Below are 5,392 nucleotides of genomic sequence, written 5' to 3'. Positions count from 1 at the left end.
CTGTGGGACCTCCTCCTCCTCCTCCTCTGCTCCTCAGACTCACCACAGCTGAACTCTCTCTCCTCCGTCTGGGATCTCAAAATGGCCGCCGCTTTTCTCCCATTGGATACAGCGGCTCCTTCTGCAGCGAGCGTGGGCGGAGTCAAGCGTCCCGTAGCGAGCGTGGGCGGAGCTCCAGGGGGCGGGGTTAAGCGCCCCGTAGCGAGCGTGGGCGGAGCTCCAGTCCTGTGGCTCAGCGAGGTCTGGATCAGCACAGGTCTAAAGGTTCTGGTTTGAGCCGAGGATAAAGTCCGTCGCTGGAGCAGAGACGAGATGAACTTGTCCAGGTGAGCGGGAGGGGGCGGGGAAAGGGGAGGAGCCGAGGAGGGGGCGGAGACGGAGCGCTGCAGCGGCGCCGGGGGGCGGGGCACGCCTGAAGCACAGACACGAGAAACAGGTTTAAAAACAGATGAAATCAGTGAGGCTAATGCTGAGCTCACCTGAGACAGGGGGCGGGGCCTCTGCAGCGGGGGGCGCGGTCACAGGTGATGTAGGCGTGGCCTCGGTGTGGAAGGCGGAGCAGAGGCTGAAGGCGGAGTTAGAGCGAGACGCTGCGTCACTGAAGAAGCCTGTAAGAGCAGAGGGATGTTATTATTACAGAAACTACACAGGGCGGGAGGGCATCTGACTCACCGGAGCTCGGGCGGCTGTCGGGGGCGGGGCTCTCAGGGCTGAGGGGCGGGGCATGTGACCAGGCAGCGTCCAATCGCAGCTCGAGGATCTGTCGGTCCAAGTCCTGGAGCTCAGACTTGAGTTCAGGGTCGAGGCTCCTCCCCCTCTGTTATTACATCATAATAACATTATATTATTATATTATTACATTATATTATATTATTACATCATAAAAACATTATTTTATTATATTATTACATTATATTATTATAATCACAGCTTTCCCCAATACACAGCTAACAGGTTAACAGGCTAACAGGCTAATGGCTAACAGGCTAACGGGCTAACAGGTTAACAGGCTAACAGGCTAATGGCTAACAGGCTAACGGGCTGACAGGGTAACAGGTTAACGGGCTAACAGGCTAACGGCTAACAGGCTAACGGGCTGACAGGCTAACAGGTTAACAGGCTAACAGGCTAATGGCTAATGGCTAACAGGTTAACAGGCTAACAGGCTAATGGCTAACAGGCTAACGGGCTGACAGGGTAACAGGTTAACGGGCTAACAGGCTAACGGCTAACAGGCTAACGGGCTGACAGGCTAACAGGTTAACGGGCTAACAGGCTAACGGCTAACAGGCTAACGGGCTGACAGGCTAACAGGTTAACAGGCTAACAGGCTAATGGCTAACGGCTAACAGGTTAACGGGCTAACGGCTAACAGGCTAACGGGCTAACAGGCTAACGAGCTAACGGGCTAAAGGGCTAAGCTAACTGCAGGCTAGCGCCACTGAAACAGTATTTCCAGATGAAAAATAAGAACCTTTCTCTCCGGCCGCTCCTCCTCGTGGCTCCGCCCACAGTCCGGGTCTGGGTTCTTCAGCAGGACCAGGACCGGGTTCAGGTCCAACACGGACCGGACCAGGACTCTCTGACTGAGGCGCCTCTGCTCCAGCTCCCGCAGTGACCAGAGGAGGCGCTGCAGACGCTCGTGAACCTGAGGCTGCGAGCGGGAGGAGGCCACGCCCACAGACATCAGGGACTGCAGGAGGGCCTCAGGAGAACCTCAGAAGGACTTCAGAGGAACCTCAGAGGGACTTCAGGAGAACGTCAGACCAGGTTCTGTGATGTGAGTCAGACAGAGGAGGACAAAGCAGATCAGCTCGATAAGTCTCAAAGTAACAAGAGTTTAGTGTTGAACCTCAGGTGAACTCCGCCTCAGGCCCAGAGTTCCACCTGTTTTTGAAGCAGATTCGCTCAGTCATTTTCTCCAGGTCGGCTTTACCCAAATCTAAAAGCTCATGGCCACAAAAAAAAGTGACAAAGAAACAACAAAAGAGCAACACAAACACAAAGGTCTCGATGGGTTCTGTAGGTCTTAGCTTTCAAATGAGGCGTTAAATGACCTATGGGCTGTGACCTCCAGTCCAGAAGCTTCAGATGAAAAGCTCCTGGTTCAGGCAAGAGTAAAGTAAAAATAAAGCTTCTCTGTTTTTCTATTTCCTCTTCTTTATTCTTCATTCTTCATTCAGTCTCTGTCAGTGAAACCACTAAAATATTTGTCATGTTTTTCGTGGCTAAAACTAAAAGGAGTTTGAGACTAAAATGTCCAGATGTTTCAATCGACTGAATCAAAGTGAAAAGCGAAAAAAGAGACGAAAATCCTCCAGTTTGGAAAAGTCGGATCATTTACAAACACAAGGAGCAGCTCTGAGTTTGAACCAGGGATTAAATATGATGAGAAGCAACGGGGGCGGGGCCTCAGCGGAGACGCCCAGACTTCCTGATCCACCTCCTCCAGCTGTTCTGGGTCTTCCACGAGGCCTCCTCCAGCTGTTCTGAGGGACCTGACCTCCTCCAGCTGATCTGAGGGGACCTGACCTCCTCCAGCTGATCTGAGGGGACCTGACCTCCTCCAGCTGATCTGAGGGGACCTGACCTCCTCCAGCTGTTCTGAGGGACCTGACCTCCTCCAGCTGTTCTGAGGGACCCTGACCTCCTCCAGCTGATCTGAGGGGACCTGACCTCCTCCAGCTGTTCTGAGGGGACCTGACCTCCTCCAGCTGATCTGAGGGGACCTGACCTCCTCCAGCTGATCTGAGGGGACCTGACCTCCTCCAGCTGATCTGAGGGGACCTGACCTCCTCCAGCTGATCTGAGGGGACCTGACCTCCTCCAGCTGTTCTGAGGGGACCTGACCTCCTCCAGCTGATCTGAGGGGACCTGACCTCCTCCAGCTGTTCTGGGGGGACCTGACCTCCTCCAGCTGATCTGAGGGGACCTGACCTCCTCCAGCTGATCTGAGGGGACCTGACCTCCTCCAGCTGTTCTGGGGGGACCTGACCTCCTCCAGCTGATCTGAGGGGACCTGACCTCCTCCAGCTGATCTGAGGGGACCTGACCTCCTCCAGCTGTTCTGGGGGGACCTGACCTCCTCCAGCTGTTCTGAGGGGACCTGACCTCCTCCAGCTGTTCTGAGGGGACCTGACCTCCTCCAGCTGTTCTGAGAGGACCTGACCTCCTCCAGCTGATCTGAGGGGACCTGACCTCCTCCAGCTGTTCTGAGAGGACCTGACCTCCTCCAGCTGTTCTGAGGGACCTGACCTCCTCCAGCTGTTCTGAGGGGACCTGACCTCCTCCAGCTGTTCTGGGGGGACCTGACCTCCTCCAGCTGTTCTGAGGGGACCTGACCTCCTCCACACTGCAAAAAGAACCCTCCTAACAACAAGAAAAAAAATCTGTTTTGTTTTAAGGAAAAATTTCTCAGCATTTTTTTCTTGCTAAGAATTGTTATTTCTAGAATATTTTTCTCATCATAAAACAAGAAAGAAACACTAAACTTAAGCAAATAAATAACTAGAAATAAGTAAAATGTCCTCAGGAAATGGAATAATTTAAGGAAAACATTCTTATTTAGTGAAGCATTGTGGGTATTTTACTTAAATGTTGCTTGATTTAAGCAAAATGTTCTTAATAAAAACTAATATTTAAGGAAAGTATTGCCCGGAGACCCGTCTCCATGATGTGGAGCCAGGCTGATGGTCAGAATCACCTGCTGGAGGATTCACCTATTGTACATGTTTTAGTGGTAGACACGGGGAGAACATGCTCCACACAGAAAGGCCCCGTCCTGGTGGGAATCGAACCCGGGACCTTCGAGCTGTGAAGCTGAGGCTCTAACCGCTGTGCCACCGAGCCGCCCACTTTAAAGAATGGAATGTTTTATCTCTCTGTGAGAAGCAGGTCTTACATTAAGAGTTGTTGATCTGAGTTTGTCTTTGTCTAAAACTGAAGAAGATTCAAAAAGTTTTTCTTTTTTGTTACAAGAAAAATAATCATGTTTTTAACAAATTTATCTGAACAAGAAATGGCCAGATTTTATTTCCTAAACTTTGCTCAGTGAGACATTATTACTTTTTAGGGAAAAAAATAAGAACTTCTTAAAGTAAGACATTTTTTACTTGCTTAGAATCCACTTTTTGCAGTGAAGGACATGCCTGGAGCACCTGCAGAGGGAGGCGACCAGGAGGTATCCGGAACAGATGCCCAGATACACTTTGTTTTACACGACTCTTCATACATTGTACCTGCCAAATTTAGTACAAGGTAATGTGAGTAAAATGTGAAGTAACTCGTGCCTGTGTTAGATACGCTGGAGTCACGAGTCAGGACTTCAGGTACATGAGAGAAGAAGACTCCATCACTATTAACTCAACGAAAACAAGTGTCAAAATGAAAACTGTCTCTGTTCTTTAAGGTTAAAGTCTTTAAGCATAAAAACCTGCTCAGGACTTTCCCAAATGTGCTTCAAGAATCAGAGTCTGGATCATCACCTCCAGCGGCTCCTCCTCCTCCTCTTCTCCAGCTGAGGCACAAAGTAAACCAGGTCCAGCCTCAGGTCCAGGTCCAGGTCCAGGTCCAGGTCCAGCCTCAGGTCCAGGTCCAGGTCCAGCCTCAGGTCCAGGTCCAGAGGATCCAGGACAAAGCTCCGCTCGTCTCTCCTGCTCAGTGTTTCCTTCAGGAGCCTCTCTCTCTCCCCCTCTCTCTCCCCCTCTGGCCACGCCCCCTCATCTGCATACGTGCACACTCCCCCGTGCACACTCCCACGTGCACACTCCCACGCACACGCCTGTTAAAGCTGCCCTTGCTGTGATTTACGGCTCCTGCTCGCGCCTGAGTGAAGGTCATTTATCATTTAGAACAAACACAGTACAGTTACATTTACTCGAGTACTGTGTTTCAGTAACTTTTGAAGTATTTCGTTACAAAAGCTTCATCTGGACTTTGTGCTTCGTCCTTTTCTTCATATTTTATACATTTTTCTGGGATTTTCTTTGTAAATAATCAGATTTCCACATGTTTTATTTCTCATCCTTTATGTCATGTTTATGTAACTGAAACATCTGTTACTCAGTTCCTCACAGTACTCGAGTAACTTTGTGCTTTCAAATATTCAAACACCTGCAAAAAGCTTCAGGACAAAGATCTCCTTTAACCTGGTTTAAAATGGAAACTGTGGGAGCCCTGGGTCTGATCCATTTTCTTCCTCTTTAGGAGCAGCGACTCTACTCCGAGCTCCTTCCGGGTCACTGAGCTCCTCACCCCCAGCCCCCGTGAGAAGGAAACTCATCCCGGCCGCAACGCACTTTATTCATTTATTTATTTTATCATTTAACATTTATTTAAAAAAAAAAAGCTTCATAAAAATATCTTTATTCAAAAATCTCAGAAAAGTGTCTCC

The sequence above is a fragment of the Gobius niger genome, assembly GCF_951799975.1.
Source record: "Gobius niger genome assembly, chromosome: 16".
Classification (NCBI taxonomy): Eukaryota; Metazoa; Chordata; class Actinopteri; order Gobiiformes; family Gobiidae; genus Gobius; species Gobius niger.
The sequence above is the reverse complement of the archived record's forward strand: the minus strand, read 5'-3'. Positions refer to the sequence as shown.